The 18,559-nt window shown below is 44.1% G+C and overlaps 1 pseudogene; it reads left to right on the top strand.

Moving 5' to 3' along the window:
* Positions 1-3,514: 3,514 nt before the first annotated feature.
* LOC119236748 (calmodulin-like) lies at positions 3,515-7,289 on the top strand (annotated as a pseudogene).
* The last annotated feature ends 11,270 nt before the right edge of the window (positions 7,290-18,559 follow it).

Genomic DNA, 18,559 nt, shown 5'->3' with positions numbered 1-18,559 from the left:
AAAAAGAGCCCGCACGCGCGGGCTCAACCGCAAAACCCGGCCTGGATCCGCCGGGGATGCTGCGCCCGCCGCGCTGGAGGCGGGAGGAGCCGCGCGGGCGGGAGCGGGGGGCGCCGTTGCCTGGCAGCGGGCGCGAGGCAGGCGGCGCGCAACCGTCAAGGTCAAACCCCACGCCGGGCTGGGGCTGCGCCCCACGCTCTCCCGCTCGGGCCAGGAAGGGCAGGGGGGCCGGGCGGGCAGTCGCCTCGCGTGGGCGCCCTCGGACGCAGGAAGCAGAGCAGCGGGTCCGCGCCGCCGCCCAGCCGGGCCTCGCCCCGCGCACGCCGGAGCCCCGAGTCCCGGGAGTCGGTCGGGAAAGGCGGGTCGAAAAGACGGGGAGGAGCGACAGATTGGGTCTCGGGCCTGATTCATCCAGCAGTTTAACAGCAGCTTTCCACGAGAGCCTTGCGGAGGGGGCTGAGCGCGGAGAGGGCACACCTGTCCCGTGCGCGCGGGGCTTCCGGGATACCTGGCCTTGGACCGGCACTGGAAGTACCTGTCAAGGCTTCCGCATCTGCTGCTTTCTTCCCTTTCCCAGCCCTGGGACTCCTTGTTATTCGCCCTGGACTCTTCATAGCCAAGCCATCACTTGTCCTTCTGCTTAGCCATCTCCTGCAGACTCGGCTTCCCAGGGTCACCCTTTCCAGTCCTGGCTCTCTTGGATTGCACACTCACAAAGCAGAAAGAATACCTGACCAGAAAGAGTTTGGGGCTATCTGGCATCTTTTAATGAGAGAGCTGAGAGTATTACACACACACACACACACACACACACACACACACACACACCCCTACCATAGGCCTTTTACAGAACCTTATGTGCTTTAGCTCATTTGTCCTCCCAACAGACCTATGAGAAGAAATTTTCATTAGCCTCATCTTTATAGATGAGGTAAGTGAGGGGTTAAGTGTCTTCTGTGGGCCACACAAGAGCCTGAGTGACTGCAGGTCCAGTCCTAAACCATCGCTCTAAAGCATCAAGCAGGATTACCAATGTACTGCCCCTGGGAGTCAGGCTAGTGGGGTGGAGTATAGGAAAGTGCTTTGTGACTGGAAACACTCAGCTGTCTGTCAGTCAGTCCAGTTCTGTTTTCACCTCTCAATCTAAATGGGTTGGTTATAGTGCCTACCTCAAAGGATTTTTAGGAGAGGGACATGAGGGCCTTTTCCTGGTACATCGTAGGTCCATACATGTGTATTGACTAGGTGAAAAGCACACCTGTAGAGAATCTTGGATGTTACTGGGAGAATCCAGACCTGAATGCCTTGCAAGTCACTGTCAGACTCTTGAATTCAGGAGGATACCAAGGCCTTGAGTTTCTAAATCTTCACTTCTGTTGAGTGCTTCCGAGTTCTACTCAGCACTGATGGCCCGTTGTAAGTTTTACATTCATGGACCTCAGTTTCCCTAGAAGAGAGGAGCTGACAGATAAAGGATGATAGAAAATCCAATCTGAAGGAGGTTCTTGCAAAGTCACCTGCTCCTCCACAGGATCAAGGAATTCTAGCCTTGATTAGCCCTTCACTCGCTGGGTAATCTTTGGTAACTCAATTTTCTTTTCTCTAAAAGGAGACGCATTCTTCTTGCATTCTTGCAAGATGACTCCCTTTTCCTCTCAAAAAGGAGAAAATAAGATAATAGTTATGGGAAATTTTGGGCCTCCGCAGTGGCATAGCAGGTTGAGCGCAGCGCTGCGAGGCTCTCTGCAGTCTCTGCAGCGCGGGTTCGATTCCTGGCCAGGCAGGAGATTCCCACAGCGGACCTCTCCTGTCTTGCCCGCTACTCCCCTCAGAAGTGCTTTCAGTCAGTCTGCCTGTTCTGCTCCCTGCTCTGTCTCTGGTGAATCCTCTCACCCTCCCGCACCCCTGGCCTGTACCCCAGCTATTGTGTAAATTAAAAAATAAATATTTTTAAAAGATTTATTTATTTATGCATACAAGAATGGGGTACAGGCCAGAAGTGGGAGGGTGAGAGGATTCACCAGAGACAGAGCGGGGAACAGAACAGGCAGACTGACTGAAATACACTGCTGAGGGGAGCAGTGGGTGAGTCAGGAGAGGTCTGCTGCACCATGTGGGTAGCTCCCTGGCCAGGGATTGAGCTCGTGCTGCAGTGGCTGCAGATAGCTTCATAGGTTGCATCTTAACCCCTTGCGCCACTAAGGAGGCCCTAAAAAATAATTCTTTAAAAAAAAAAGTAGATATGGGAAATTTTGGCCATTCTGAGGCTTAATCACCAAGTTTGTAACCTGTTGTGAATTGAGCCAAGATCTGTTTATTTAGAAACTCCACTGACAAAGTATTCACTTGTATTTGTTTGCTATAATGATGATTTCTCTAGGTAGTAACATCCTGTGGGCATATAAAACAGGATTTAATTTACCAAAAGGATCTGGAGATGAAGGTCTTGCACTGAGTCTGACATCTGTGGTTCAATTCAACAAACGTCCACTGAGCCCTGCTGCTAGTACATGATAAGATTTGTGGGGAAATCAAGGCAAGCACCAGATCTTGAGTCTGTGGAACTCAAGGTGTGATTGGGAAAGAAAAAACACATAGACCCAAAAACAAAGACATTGCTTTGTTGAAAAAGGTAGAGAGCATGCCACAGAAATCCAAAGAGCATTGGATGCTAAGCCCTTGGGCTGAACAGGCCTAGAGAAATCAAATAGCACAGTGGTTTTAAACTTGACTCTGGGGCCTCCCTGGTGGCGCAGCAGTTGAGCGCTGGGTTGCGAAGCTGCCCGCAGCCTCTGCAGCGCTGGTTCGATCCCCGACCACCTGGTGAGGGTCCCACATGGCACGACAGACCTCTCCTGCCGCGCCCACTGCTCCCCTCAGCAGTGTACTTCGGTCCTTCTGCCTGTTCTGCTCCCCACTCTGGCTCTGGTGAATTCTCTCACCCTCCCGCGCTTCTGACTGTACCCAGTGCTTGTATGAATAAATAAATAAATCTTGTATGAATAAATAAATAAATAAATAAATAAATCTTAAAAAAAAATAAAATAAAATAAACTTGACTCTGGAGTGTCTGGTGACCCATCCTTGTCATGTGACTGTGCCCCAGTTTCCTATCTGCAAAATAATAATAGTTCCCCCTCATTCTTTAGTACTCTTAAGAATCAAATAAGCTAACACAGGGCATAGCTAGAACAGAGCATAGGGTACAGTAAACAACACATGCATGTTGATCATTTTTATTATTATTGTTATTGTTGTTGTTATTATAAAAATAGAGACCTATATATAGAGAGGGGTTGTTGACCTAAGAGGCCCAAGCTCAGCAACCAGATTGAGTTCAAATCCTAACTCTGATACTTGCCTACGGTGTAACTTTGCATAAGCCACTTTAACCTGTTATGCCTCAGTTTCCATATCTGCAAAAGGGGGGGATATTTTTAGGGCCTACTGTCAACCCCAGAGAAATAATCATGTTTCAATATAGTCGAAAGGCATTTATTCAAGAACAGGAATCATGATTCGCGTCCACAACAAGGCATGTTCATCAGAGGAAGGGCAGAGTCTTAAAGGAACAGGTAGGGAAGATGGTCTGAGGTTAGGTCAGTTGTGGTGAAATTTGAATTGGTTTATCTGTCTCTAATTAGTGCACAAAAGTCTTCAGACAGAATGTTGCAGTGTGGGGTGGGCTGTCACAACTGGGATTATCTCTTGTTTTTTCCATAGTCACCCAATGACTGAGACAAGCTGTTTAATTTTTATGTAGAAGTGTTAACATGGCAGCTTAGAGACAAGATGGAGTTTGTTTGACTCAAAACAGGATCCATACTAACTCACAGAATTATGAAGATTAAATCAGTTAATTCAAGGAAAGGTCTTAGAACAACCTTGAGTCCATTATAAAGGATTCAATAAAGATTAACACGTTATTTAAACAGAAATGTGATGCAATCCTACCAGTGTTTCGGGAAAGCAAGTGGAAGCAGGTCAAGAGATACAAGCTAACAGAGGCCATGGAATACAAGAGCAGGTGACTACTCATATCTATCAGGGATGGGTTTCCAAGGCTCCACCTGGTTATCAGAAAAAGTCATCACCACACCATTCTATCTAGCCAGAACAGCAAGTATCTGTACTTAGGTGGTACATGCACTGGAAAATTACTCTTACCTGCTATTGTCCCCCAAATAGGCCCTAGTGGGTTCCCTAGGTGAGATCAGGGTCCTCCCAGTTAATTAGCAACCTTGAGCAAATCATCCTGTGTGGCCTCAGCTGTCAGGTGAGAAAAAAGTTCCTTTGCCAAGTTCCTTTGGAGGTTGGAGGTGGAGCTCAGGAGAGGGAGGAGAGCTTGCCTAAGGGGAAGAGAGCTTCTCAAATTCTACAGGGTTTGAAGTTTGTCTTTGTTCTGGGGATGAGAAGAGTGTGCCCTGTTCTCAGCAACTGAGCTGCTTCTCAGTTTCCTTTAACTTCTGTGGGATTTTCCTGAGACTCGGGCAGTAAGGAAGGGTTACAGTCCTGTAGGCACTCACAATAGCACTGGTGAGGTTGATACCACACTCAGAGACACTGTGCTTCTAATTTTCAAAGCACTGTCAGGTTTTTGACCTCTAAGACGTCTATACTGACCTCTGAGTTAGGGAGAGTTGTCTCTTTTGATAAGATGACTACAGGAATGATTCCATGCCCCACTCCTTTATCTGTGCTCTTTGCAATATAAGTTTTCAGTCCTTCCCTCCACAGGGTGGAGTTTTATTTCCCCACCTGAGTAAGTCTAACATGACCTTTGTGAGCTTGCTTTAACAGAATATAGTGCAAAGAATATTGTGCTAATTCTGAGCCCAGTCTGCAAAACAACTGTTTTCGCTCTCCAGGAATCCTACCACTGCCATGAGAATAAGTCTGAGAATAAGTCTGCCAGAAGATGAATCCATGTGCAGTAGCACCTATTTATTAGCCCTGTGTGTTCCTAGTTGAGTCTCAGGCCCTTACACAAGGCTAGGAGAGCCCAGCCCCAGGTGGAAAAGCCACTTGCCTGCAAATACCTGAGTGAGGTTAGCCAAGCCCATCTTAGCTCAGCAAAACCACTGACCAACCAGTAGACTCAAAGAGTAATACATGGTTGATTAACCTAGTATTTGAGAGCGTTGGTTTATTACGAAGTAATAGCTAACTGATATGCCTCCCAATCCCCATTATTTAGATGAAAAACACCCACAGGCAAACACTGACTTGCTCAACAGCTCACAGCCACCTGTGAGCTAAACCTGGATCTTTGAGACTCCAAATCCCCATTCTCTGTAACATGCACATAGACAGTTTGACTTTAGGACTGTTATTAAAAGGTCCTAGTCATTAGCTTGGAAACACGCCAAACACACCTCACCTTAAATATGTTTTCCTCAACCTATTTTTTTTTTTAAGATTTATTTATTTATCCGGGTACAGTCAGAAGCGCGGGAGGGTGAGAGAATTCACCAGAGCCAGAGCGGAGAACAGAACAGGCAGACCGATGAAATACACTGCTGAGGGAAGCAGCAGGCACGGCAGGAGAGGTCTGCGCGCCATGTGGGACCCTCGCCAGTGGCCGGGGATTGAACCGGGCGCTGCAGAGGCTGCAGGCAGCTTCACAGCCCAGCGCTCAACCACTGCGCCACCAGGGGAGGCCCTTTCCGCAACCTATTTTAACCCATGTTGTAGGGTAAAGAAAATATCAGGCTTTTCTGCCCTTCCGCCATCAGGATAGATGATGGATCCTTGTCCTGAATGCATGCCTGATGGCGGGCACCTGGAATAGGGTGTGGGCATAGGTAGATGGGATTCAGCTGAGCTAAGACTGTGCTTTTAAGGGCGGCATCACGGGGGGACGCCAGCAGCAGCAGAAGCAGCAGCAGCAGCAGCAGCAGCAGTAGTAGAAGCCGAAGCAGAAGCCGAAAGAGAAGCCGAGAAGCAGCAGAACGAACACTAGAGAGCCCAGATAGAGTGAAGACTTGCTGGGGGCTGGGAGGCTGGCAGCAATATGCCTGCCATATGCCTGGTGAACCCCAAATAAAAAACCTGCAAAACTACTGAGGACTCTGACTCCTCCTTTACCCGGTCTGCATGGGATCAGAAAACCTGCACTGCATCCAGTCCTGGCCTTTACACATGTCCTCTTTGGTGATATCTTTATATACATAGATATATATATGATATGCTAGGTTTTCTCCCTCCTAAATGTATTTAAAACTGCCTTTACCATTCTGCACCTGTTTCCTCATCTGTAAAATGGAAATATTGTACTCCCTCATTGGTTATGAGAATTGACTAAGTTAATGTTAGCAAAGTATTTGGAACAGTACCTAACATATAGCAAGGGCTAAATAAAATGAAATATGACTAATGATTAGTCACAGCAATAGCAATGTTTATTAGGAAAACATGGTTGTTTTGATACTGAGAGCTACCTATTTTTCTCCTGGAGCCGGTAGCATCAGGATGAGTGTTGAGTCAGCTTGTCTGCTGTGAGCGCTTCTATCCAAGATGGTGTGGGAGACATTTCGTGGGTGGTGAACCAGTTCTTGAAACCCAGACATGCAGAAAAGCACACGCCTCACTTCTTGAGAAACACAGAAGGAACATTATTGCACATTTACCTCATTTTTGACTGAGTATATTCTGGTAGATTGTGTGTACATCAAATCCTAATCTAAATCTATGTTATTTAAAGAATCCATCTTGGAGGATCATTCTGCAAAGTGGAGATGACTTTTGTAAAGCAAATAATATCCTTTTGAGGGACATTCAAAATTTTGACTAGAGATGGATTGAATTTCTTCATGTCTGAAACAAATCTAGTGCGGGAGCTTCTTGGAGGCCATGTAGTACCTGCAGCATAGCTGACCAACTGACTGCAGAGCAGATGGCAAATTCAAAGCTTTTTCATTATTTGACAAGGAAGGTGATAGAACTATAACAGAGGATTCAGGAACTGTAATGACATCTTTTGAGTAGAATCCCACAGAAGCAGAATTACAAAACATGATTCAGGAAGTAAATACTGATGATAACGGCACAATTCTACTTTCCCAAAATTTCTGACAATGGCAAGAAAAATGAAAGCCATAGTGAAGAAGAAGTTAGAGAAGCATTCCGTGTGTTTGCTAAGGACAGCAACGGCTCTTAATGCAGAGGCAGATATGTCACTTGAAGACAAGCCTTGGAGAGAGGTTGATGGAATGATCAGGGAAGCAGAGATTGGTGGTGATGAGCAAATAAACTATGAAGAGTTTGTACAAATGGTGAAGGCAAAATGAAGACATTGTACAGAATGTGTTAAAATTTCTTGTACAAAATTGTTTATTTGCCTTTTCTTTGTAACTTATCAGTAAAAGTTTTCCCCCTATTGTCAAGAAAAAATGTGGGGCTTCCCTGGTCCCCAGAGGTTAAGTCTCAGTGCTATCACCACAAAGGTCTGAGTTCCATCCCTGGCCAGGGAGCTGCCCACATGGCACGACAGACCTCTCCTGACTTGCCTGCCAGCTGCTCCCCTCAGCAGTGTATTTCAGCCAATCTGCCTATTCTGCTCCCCACTCTGTCTCTGGTGAATCCTCTCACCACCCCCCCCGCCATACCTCTGGCCTGTACCCCAGTTCTTGTATGCATAAATAAATAAAACTTTAAAAAAATAAATCTGCCTGTTCTGCTCCCCGCTCTGTCTCTGGTGAATCCTCTCTGCAACACCCTCCCCTTCCCCACCTGCACCTCTGATCTACACTCCATTTCTCCTACACAAAAGTAAATAAAATTAAAAAAAGAAATACACATGTATAGTAATTGGGATTTCACCCCTCCATGTTTTCTTCCTTGTTCTTACTGTCATTGCCTCAAACCTTATTTTAGAAAATTGATCAAGTAATATGTTGTATGTAACTTACAAGTAATATGTTGTATGTAAATATACCTAAGTCCTTTTGCACCTAAACTTAAAGGGAGTTGGCCAGATGAGGGAACATCTGAGTTATGCTTTTCTTTAGGCAGTTTTCCTTAGGGACTGTCAGCATGTTGTTGAAGTATAAAGTTGTAACCTGTGTGGACTAAGGACAGTCAATAGCGCATCTTAAAAGTTGCACTGTTGCAAAACGGGTGTATTGTCCAGGTGGTTATACACTTTTTTTGTGTTGCTAGTCCTGTACCAGAAACTTTTTCTTTTATTGTTACTTGTTTTTTATTTTATTTTTTTAAGATTTCTTTATTTATGCATACAAGAGCTGGGTACAGCCCAGAAGTGCAGGGGTTAAAAAGAATTTCCAGAGACAGAGCAAGGAACAGAACAGGCAGATAGACCGAGGCACACTGCTGAGGGGAGTAGTGGGCAAGTCAGGAGGGGTCAGCTGAGCCATGTGGGTTGTTCCCTGGCTGGCCAGCTCGAACTCATGCTGCAGAGGCTGAGGATTGCTTCAAGGGTTGCGGCTTAACCCCTTGCGCCACCTGGGAGGCCTCTGTTACTTGTTTTTTAAACTTTTAGTCACTTAAAGAAAATCTGCTTATGGTATAATTTGCTTCAAAATCATTCCAAGTTAGATATTTACTTTCCAATTTAAAAAAAATGACAAATAAAATGACAAAACAAATCAACTTGCTCGGGATTCCCTTAGGAGACGCCAGTCCTCTTCCTCTTCAGGATGCTCTCATCGACTCCAGGGCTGCCTGCGATCTTACCTCCTTACAATCCCACGAGGCCTCTGCCCTTGGGGTCTCTAGGGCAGGGACCTATGTAGCTCCTGACTCTAGCAACATGAATTCCTTTGAAACCAGAAGGGTAGGGCTGTTGTTCTCGGTGAATCTGACATCACAATGGTGATAGTCTGGATATTCGGCTAGCAAGCTCTCTGACTTGAAACAATCTGCTTACAACTTCTTTAACAAGCAAGGAACTCTATGTGAGACACAGTCCCCAGCTCTAGCAAATGCACACAAGTGATTCTACAAACTAGGTGAACAGGGCCTCCCCGGTGGCGCATCGGTTGAGCGCTAGGATGCGAAGCTGCCCTCAGCCTCTGCAGCTCCGGTTCGATCCCCGGCCGCCAGGCGAGGGTCCCACATGGCGCGCAGACCTCTTCTGCCACGCCCGCTGCTCACCCTTAGCAGTGTACTTCGTCAGTCTGCCTGTTCTACTCTCCGCTCTGGTGAATTCTCTCACCCTCCCGCGCCTCTGACTGTACCCAGTGCTTTTACAAATACATAAAAGTAAAATCTTAAAAAAAAAAAAAAAAAACTAGGTGAACATATGTCTAGGGTTAAAACTCAGTATCTAGTGACTCTGACAGGCTGTTGGAATGAGCATGGGTAAGAAGAAAGGTGCTAACTTCTCAGCCTTCCTCAATGACTTTAGGTTCTAGTATGAACCTAAGTCTTTGAACACTCTATTCCCTGGTCTCACTACTACTGCTCCCTAATGCCTGATGTTCCTAAATATTCTTTCTCCACCCACAGTGCCTGGAAAACTGCTATCCCTCCTTCAAGACCCAATTCAGAGGCCTCAGGTTCCACGTGACAGATGAAGCACATGCATTAACCCTCTCCATTCAAATAACAGAAAAACATATTCTTTAAAGAAAAATAGAGGACTTATTGCAAACTAGGAAAAAAAGTAAAATTCTTAGAAGATAGAAAGCCGGTGATGTCAACTTGGAAGAAAAGAAGAAAGAGTCCAAGACCCAAGAGGGAGGGAAAGTCTTCCCCAGGGGAACCCTGGAGGAGGCCCATGGAGGAAGGTGCCTAGACCTGTCGTTCCTATGGGGCCTTTGCCTGCCCCCTTCCAATAACTGTCCATTTTCAGGTCCAGAGAAATATCCCCTAAACAAGGTGCTCTGGTTTAGGGAGGACAACCACTGAGTGTTTCAAGGCTTGAAAGGAACAGAACAGAGAGGAATTGAGTGACTCTGGTCCCCTAGGACACAGGAGGGAAAAAAGAATAAGGACAGAGATGTTGTAGGAGTCCCAGCCTGCTTGCCCTCTTCTTGGTCACACGCCCTCTGACCCGTCAGCCCTCTGGGTCAGGGGAAAGGCCTTCTGGTAGGCAGCCCCCTCAACTTGGGAGGAAATGCACACCAGCAGCCACCTGCTCTGACCAATGGTTTACTCATTCATCCACCCATTACCCCAAGTGTAGCGGGTTAAGGTCATCATACATCTCAGTTTACAGCACAGTATCAACCCTAATTCATGCAAGTCCCTCTCATTTATTCTTTTTTACCTTTGCTCCCCAATCTTATCTTCCCTCTACCCATAAGCCACTCTTATAATTTGGTTAATGCCTATCTTTTTAAGATTTTGTTAAATGTGTTGTTGCTTTGTGTGGTTATATTTTTAGTTTGAGTGAGATACAATTGTTATACAATAAAAATAAACAACTAGATTGATTATATATAATATATATTTTATATATCAATTTAAAACACCCACACATACACACACACACACACATATCCCATCACCACCACCAAGGGTGGTAAACACATACAACATTCCCAAAAGTTTCCTAATGGTCCTGTGTAATCCATCTTTCCTTAGGCAATCATTGATCTGCTATCTGTCATTATAGATTGGTTTACATTTTCTAGAAGTTTATACATTTGGAATTGCACAGTATATAATTTTGTCTGCTCTTTTACTGCTAAAGAGAAAATAATAAAAGCTTCTGAAACGTGAAAGTGATTACTTATAAAGGAATGAATACCAGTTGCCAAGAGACTTCTCCTCAGCAAAATAAGAATTTCCAAAAAATTATGAAACATTGTCTTTAAGTTTCTCAGTAAAACATTTTGAGGGGCCTCCCAGGTGGCTCAAGGGTTAAGATGCAACCTGTGAAGCTCTCCACAGCCTCTGCAGCACGAGTTCGATTACCGGCCAGCCAGGGAGCAACCCACATGGCGCAGCAGACCTCTCCTGACTCGCCCGCTTCTCCCCTCAGCAGTGTACTTTGGTCAGTCTGCCTGCTCTGTTCCCCACTCTGTCTTTGGTGAATCCTCTCACCGCCCCCTGCCCCCGCACCTCTGGCCTGTACCCCAGCTCTTGTATGCATAAATAAATAAATCTTTAAAAAATAAAATGTTTTGAAACTAGAATTATGTACTTAGCCTACCAACCAAGTAGGAGGCCAAAACAAAGAAATTTCCCAATGTGTAAGTACTCAAAAATTTGGCATCTGTGTACTTTATTTTCTTTTAAGGATTTATTTATTTATGCATACAAGAGCTGCGGTGTAGGCCAGAGGTGCGGGGGGTAGTGTAGGGGTGAGAGGATTCACCAAAGACAGAGTGAGGAGCAGAACAACCAGATCGACTGAAATACACTGCTGAGGGGAGCAGTGGGTGAGGCATGAGTGGTCTGCTGCACCATGTGGGTCAGCTCCCTGGCTGGAGGGGGATCGAACTTGTGCTGTAGTGGCTGGCAATAGCTTGATAGCACTGTGTCTTCAACTCCTGCACCACCAGGGAGGCCTATCTATGTATTTTACATAAAAAGTTACTCAAGGAGGTACTCTAGCAAAGTGAAAACAGAGGACAATTTGGGATACTAGAAAGAGTAGCAGCTCAGTATGATTCAAGAAGAGTAAGGAAGGGCCTCCCCTGGTGGCGCAGTTGTTGAGCGCTGGGCTGCGAGCCTGCCCACAACCTCTGCAGTGCCGGTTCAATCCCCGGCCACCGGGGAGGGCCCCACATGGTGCGCAGACCTCTCCTGCCATGCCCGCTGCTCCCCTCAGCAGTGTATTTCATCAGTCTGCCTGTTCTGTTCCCCGCTCTGGCTCTGGTGAATTCTCTCACCCTCCCTCGCTTCTGACTGTACCCAGTGCTTGTATAAATAAATAAATCAATCTTAAAAAAAAAAAAAAAAGAGGTATTTGAAAAAAAAAAAGAAGAATAAGGAAAGGAAAAATTAATTTAAAGAAGAACCTTATATCATGTTACTTGAAATAATCTCCTTTGGTAATATAGGAATATATTTCCATCTCTGTGAGCCTATCAAGATACTTGATAGTACAACTGGTATTACTGGATTTGACACTCAAGATGTCTAACCTTGAACTAATTTATCTCTTTCTTCTGGGAAAAAAAAAGCATAATAACAGTACCTAATCATAGGATTGTTGGAATTAGTTTATCTATATAAAATTCTTAGGATAGGACTCGACACAGTAGACCCTCAGTAATGTTAGTTGTGAACATCATTATTATAGTGGCATAATAATATTCTAGTGGCTCTTTATTGACTTTCAGCTTTCAAAATCAATAAGTAAACAAAGTCCAGAAGAGAATTGTGTACATGAAAATTAACGTAAAAATAATAAAACAAAAATTGGATAGCAATGGGATAAAAGAGAGAATATGTTCGCTAACAACTTCAATTTTGGAGAGTTGACACCATCTCAAGTTGATATAACAAGAGATACAGATTAGCTTATATTGAATCATAATAATATGAATTATTTACAGAGTTTATAATTCATGCCAGGCATTATTATAAAAGATTAACACATATCAACTCATTTAACCCCACAAGGTAGATGCTAGTTATCCCCACTTTACAGAGCACTATCTAGGAAAATAAAACAGTAACAGTAAAACTCACAAAATGTTAGGAAGAGAGGACAAAATGTAGAAATGATATACGTGCATGAGATTTTCTTCTTTCATAGTAGAAATTATCAGATAGTGACTAAAGTTTATAAGTCAAGATATAAATATTTCAAGGTGATCTTTGAAAATTATAATGACAACCAGCAGCAGTGAAAATAGAAATTGAAAATTAACTTGGGCAATTGGGGCCTGCTATATAAGCCCTCCCTGCTGCATCAATACTCACTGACCACACCCAGACAGGGGCCACCTCTGTACTCTTGGCAGGAGTTCACACTCTGAGCTCTGAGAGTCACAACAGCATTGGCCTCCTTGTGAGCCATTGTGTGTGAGGGTCAGCTCCTGCAGTTCTAGGAGTGAAGAAAGGTCATTACTTCCCCCACCCAGGACCTTGCCAAAAAGTCTTTATTGTTACTTTTTTTTTATTTCTTTGTATTTTAAAGGGCAGGTTTATTAGGAAAAGTGAAATAAGAGGAGCCTGCATAGACACAGGTGAGCAGAGAGCTGCATTTTAAAGGTTTATTAGAAAAAGAGAAAGGGGGAGAAAAAAGGCACAGCATAAACACAGGCAGTCAGTCTTAAAGGACAAGAGTTGCCCAAAGAATCTTTTTAAATGAATGAGCTATGCAGATATAAAAATCAAACAAACATTATCTATAAATATGTCAGGGTCAACATTATTAATATATTATTAGAATTAAGGCAATTACTACCTGGATTATCACACTATTTCTCTCTTCCCTCAGCTTGTAAGTGAGTATGATATCAGCACTTTGATGCATCTTTGTTGTATATAATCAAGTAGTATTTTAAATAAAGAGAATAATGAAAGCAGAGATGGTAAGGTGATTCCACATTATAAGCAACTGAGACTGGATAGAAAACAAAAAGGGTGGAAGGGAGCTGGAGAGAGGGAGGGAGGGAGAAAAAAAAAAAAAAAACTTAATCTAAGAAAATCTTCCTGAGTGGATTGTTTCCCTGGTATTCAGATTGAAAGGGTTTGATCACAGTTGATGTAAAAAGACACTCCTAATTTTTGAATTACAAAATTCTGTAATATAAACTTCATTATCAGGTATCAAGATGTATGATGACATATAATAATTAAGCAACCATAATATTGCCAAAGAAATTGATATATAGACTTACAGGGATAAAATATTGTAAAAAGCCCAGAAAAAGACCCCCAAATATACAGAAATATAATATAGGAAGTGTTAAAACCCATGGAAAAAAAAAATCAAACAAACAAACAAAAAAAAACCTAGAAATTTAAAAGAGAACTGTAAATGCACAGTTGGGTCCATAGTATTCAAAAGATTTAAGTTGATCCCTTTTTTTTGCCTCTATTTCAGTACTGTGCACCTTAGTTTACTTGTCTTTCCCCTCAGCTGAAGCAACCCCTCTTCTGCAAGAACTTCAACCCCTTTGCCTGGCCAGGCTGGGGCTATTCCTCTCTGCTCGCAAAGTTACCTGTGCCTCCCTGACAGAATGTTTATCACACATTATCAAAACCATCCCTGGTGGCGCAGGGGTTAAAGTCTCAGCACTATCAAGCTATCTCCAGCCACAGAGGCATGAGTTCAATCCCCGGCCAGGGAACTGACCCACATGGTGCAGCAGACCTCTCCTATCTCTCTCACTGCTCCCCTTAGCAGCAGATCTGCCTAGTCTGCTCCCCACTCTGTCTTTGGTGAATTCTCTCACATACATACCCCCACACCTCTGACCTATACCCCAGTTCTTGTATGCACAAGTAAATAAATTTTTTAAAAAACTTTTTTTTAAAAAAGCCATCTATTGACATGTTTGTACCTTAGGGCAGAGACTGTGCTAACCATTTTTCCTAACACCATATACATTTAGTAAACATTTGTCGAATAGATTGTATGATGTGTGATGAATGCAATTGTACCTTGTTGTTGTGATGTGTTGTATTCATGACACCTCATGAATGGTTAGTGCAATTGTTGGCTGCTGCCCTTGCTGAACACATCTAATGATAAACTACCAGTGCTTGATGATTGACGCTCCAAGATAGGTAAATTTCTAAAAACCCTTCTCTTATGTTAAGTACTAGCAGCCTATAAGTCACTAGATGTGGAGCAGAGTCTTCCAAAGCAGGCACAACTTTTTCCTCTAAAGAAGGAGGATGGTCATGTTCAAACTGAGCCTCCTTAGGATATCCTCTCTGCTGTCACTGCAGAAAACCCTCAGGGTTCTGGTAAACTGGAGATATATCTGTTTGTGTTTAACCAGACACATGTACCCAGAGGGTACTGGAACAAATGAGGTCAGCTGAGGTTCACACAAGAATCTTCCTGGCTTAGCTGGAGGAATAGAAAGGAAAGCCAGATGCAGAAAGGTCCCAAAGCAAGGCCAAACAGGTTGCTCTGAGCCACAGAAGTTGTATCTCTGGTCCCTTCCTGCTGGCCACCACCTGTACTTTTGATCTCTGGACTTAAGACTCAGAACAAAGTGGTGGCCCCAAGGTCACTGGGCCAGCCTCTGCATTGAAGGCAACCAATATCTCTCCTATCCACCCTGTAAAATCCCCAGAAGCCCACAAAAGAACATAGTCAAGCCCACTGGGCAGTTTCTACCTTATTACCCTCCTCCTATCTTTTGGGCAATCCCATTATTTGGGATCAGATGGCCCTTTACACTCAGAACCAAAATTGACCATCATGACTGAGCCCTAGATAAGAGCAGATGCCCCTCACCAGCTACCTTAGAGCTGGAGGTGGCTGGGGAAGCTTTAGCATCACATGATCTGCCTCCTGTTTCCTGATCTTTCATTTCTCAGCTAGATGCCACCAGGAAAAAGTCACTTCCCTTTTCTGAGTTTCAGACCCAAGCCTAGTCTCCAGTAGCCACAGTTGTCTCCTCTGTATCCTCCCCCCATGCCCACTACACTCCAGGGATGGAGGTAACCACCACCCCTCATTAAGCACTTTTGAATCCTAGGGCAAGTTAGGGATAATTAGGCAGCCTCAAGGACAGTGCAGGGACTTCAGGAGAGTTAAGGAAGGCTCCAGAGATAAGGGCCACAAATTCCAAAGGGTACTATCAAACACCGCAGGACTTATGACATTAGGGACTTACTTTATGACCTTAAAGTCAACAAGACATTCAAATAGAGAGCAATGAACAAATAAAGGGCAATGAAGAAAAAAAGATAAGGGCTGGGACACAGAGACTTAGTTCTGGGCACAGAGACATTTAGGCAGTGAGTGAGACCACTGAGAACTAACCAATCACAAACAGACTGGTGGAGCTTTAGAATAATTAGGGGAAAAAAGTGTATATTCCCTGAGATACGACTCCACATGGGCTTCTTTGCCCCTCCCTGGCCAGGTTCCATCGGCCTGGGAGTCCCACTTTATTTCTGCTCCTTTTCTCCTCAATAAACTTTTTCTTTCTCTAAACAAACCTGCCTCTTCTCGCTTGCTTGCTTGAGTATCTGCGAAGTTCTTGCTGCGGCTTCTTGAGACACCAGCAAGTCCCTAGTGACTGGGACTCAGCGCTGCCACTGCAGCCTGGGATCCATTCCTGGCTGGGAGACTAGGCCTGAAAACCCACAATTCCTGTATCACTTTCATATAAGCATGTTTCAGACTCACCTTACAGCCCTATGAGTTAGGAACTACTTTTATTCCCATTTTACAGTTGGAGAAACTGAGGTTAAGAGCTTGAAGCACCTGTTGACCATCCCTTTTTATTAATACTTTAGCTCTCTACAGGGTTCTATAATTTGTACTGTACTTTCAGGAATGTTCTACCCTTTAATCCCAAGAACACTGAGACTCAGAAAAAGGAAGCAACTTGTTACTGGTGGCACTAGCTGAGAAGTGACAGATCAGGAAACAGAAGGCAGATCATGTGATGATAAAGCTTCCCCAGCCGCCTCCAGCTCTAAAGTAACTGGTTAGGGGCATCTGCTCTTATCTGGGGCTCAGTCGTGATGGTCAATTTTTGGTTCTGAGTGTAAATGGCCATCTGAGTCCAAACTCAGCACCCTTTGCTTGCATGTCACAGATGTCTGGAAGAAATTAAATACTATACCATAGATAAATGATAATGGAGGTGAAACTCAAAAAGTAGAGTGTTCAGAACTACTTCAAGATAGAAATAAGCATCAAGGGCCTTGAAATGGGTAAGATAAGGGGTTGCAAAAGAGGAGAAAAGGTGAGAGCGATGTCAATGACCTTGGCCTTGGTCCCGCTCTCAAAAAAGAACTCTGTGGTTATTTGGTCCAGTCTCCAAACAACACACAAATTTCATCAGTAACTCCCTTATCTCAGGACCTTCTAGATCATTGATTCCCTATTTTAAATACACTCTCAAATAATTTGAAGAGACTTTTTAAAATGCGTATTTTTGAAGAAAGCCTGAATCAGCACATGTAGGTCTCAGATATCAATAGTTTTAATAATCACTCCAGGGCCTCCCCTGGTGGCGCAGGCAGTTGAGCACAGCGCTGTGAAGCTGAACGCAACCTCTGCAGCACCAGTTCAATCCCGGCCGCAGGCAAGGGTTCCACATGGCGCAGCAGACCTCTCCTGTCTCACCCGCTGCTCCCCTCAGCAGTGTATTTCAGTCAGTCTGCCTGTTCTGTTCCCTGCTCTGTCTCTGGTGAATCCTCTCACCCTCCCACGCATCTGGCCTGTACCCCGGTTCTTGTATAAAATAAATAAATAAATCTCAAAAAAAAAAAAATCACTCCAGGTGATTCTATTCTTCATACTTCAAAGTTCTGGATTTTGTATCAGTTATTTTCAATTGAGAGAAACAAAAAACTAAATCCAAAGTGGATGAAACAAGATAATTGATTGAAATAAATTAGAAGAGCAGCATGAGGGTGCGCTTCACAGTCTGATCAGAGCTCTGGCACAGATTCGCTATAGCTTTTGGGTTTTGCCTTCCTCCAGGTCTATCACTTTCACCCTCAGGCTTTTCTCCAGTGCCCAAGATAGTTGCCAAGCAGCAATGCTTTTTGCATGCATCCTCATTCTCAGTCAGAAAGAAGACATTATGTCCCACAACCCTTAAACAAAATGTCCCAAGTTTTACTCTGATCCACTGAGTCAATTCACTGTGGCAAGAGGAATGAGTTTACCTTGATAGGGTTAGACCAGTCAGAGCCATCCTTATCCAAACCACAAGACTGAAAAGTATTATGGAAATATGAATGATGGGAGGTAACCATGTCGCTACAACTTCTAACACTAAGAAATATGAGTGCAATACTGTGTTGATTATCTAACGTATAATACATTACCGTAGAATTCAGCTTAAAACAAGACATATCATTTATTATCTCACTGTGTATGTGCATCAGGAATTTAGGCATGGCTTCACTGAGTTGTCTGCTTTAGGATCTCCCCCAAGGCTGCAATTAAGATATGGATCAGCAAGGGCTGCAGTCTTCTCTCAAGGATCCACTGGTGAAGGCTCTGCTCCCAACCTCACACAGCAGGATTGGCAGTATTCAGTTCCTTGAAGGCTATTGGAATGAGAACCCCAGATCATTGCTGGCGGCTGGAGGCTGCCTCAGCTCTTGGCCAGGTAGCATACCATAAGGACCTACAAAATCAGGCTTTTGCATGCTAATAGTAGAAGTGACATCCCATCAATTTCACCATGTTGTCTGCAAAAGCAAGTCACTGGATTCAGTCCACATTTGAGAGGTAAATATGAGGAGGCAGAGATCTCTGGGAGCCAAGTCAGTAGCTGCCTACTATACTTACAAAATAGCTCCATCTATTGCTAAGTCATTGTAATTATTTAAAGAGGTGTTTTGTTTTGTTTTGTTTTTTAACTTTTAAACATGAGTCACAGTTATACACCCACCTATTATTTTTTTTAAGATTTATTTCTTTATGCATACAAGAACTGGGGTGTAGGCAAGAGGGGGTGAGAGGATTCACCAGAGACAGGTGGTG

Source organism: Talpa occidentalis, unplaced genomic scaffold (assembly GCF_014898055.3).
Source record: "Talpa occidentalis isolate TD23 unplaced genomic scaffold, MPIMG_talOcc4v2.1 talOcc4.9, whole genome shotgun sequence".
In the NCBI taxonomy this organism is placed as follows: domain Eukaryota; kingdom Metazoa; phylum Chordata; class Mammalia; order Eulipotyphla; family Talpidae; genus Talpa; species Talpa occidentalis.
Note: the sequence above shows the minus strand (reverse complement) of the source record. Positions and strands in the feature narration are given on the sequence as shown.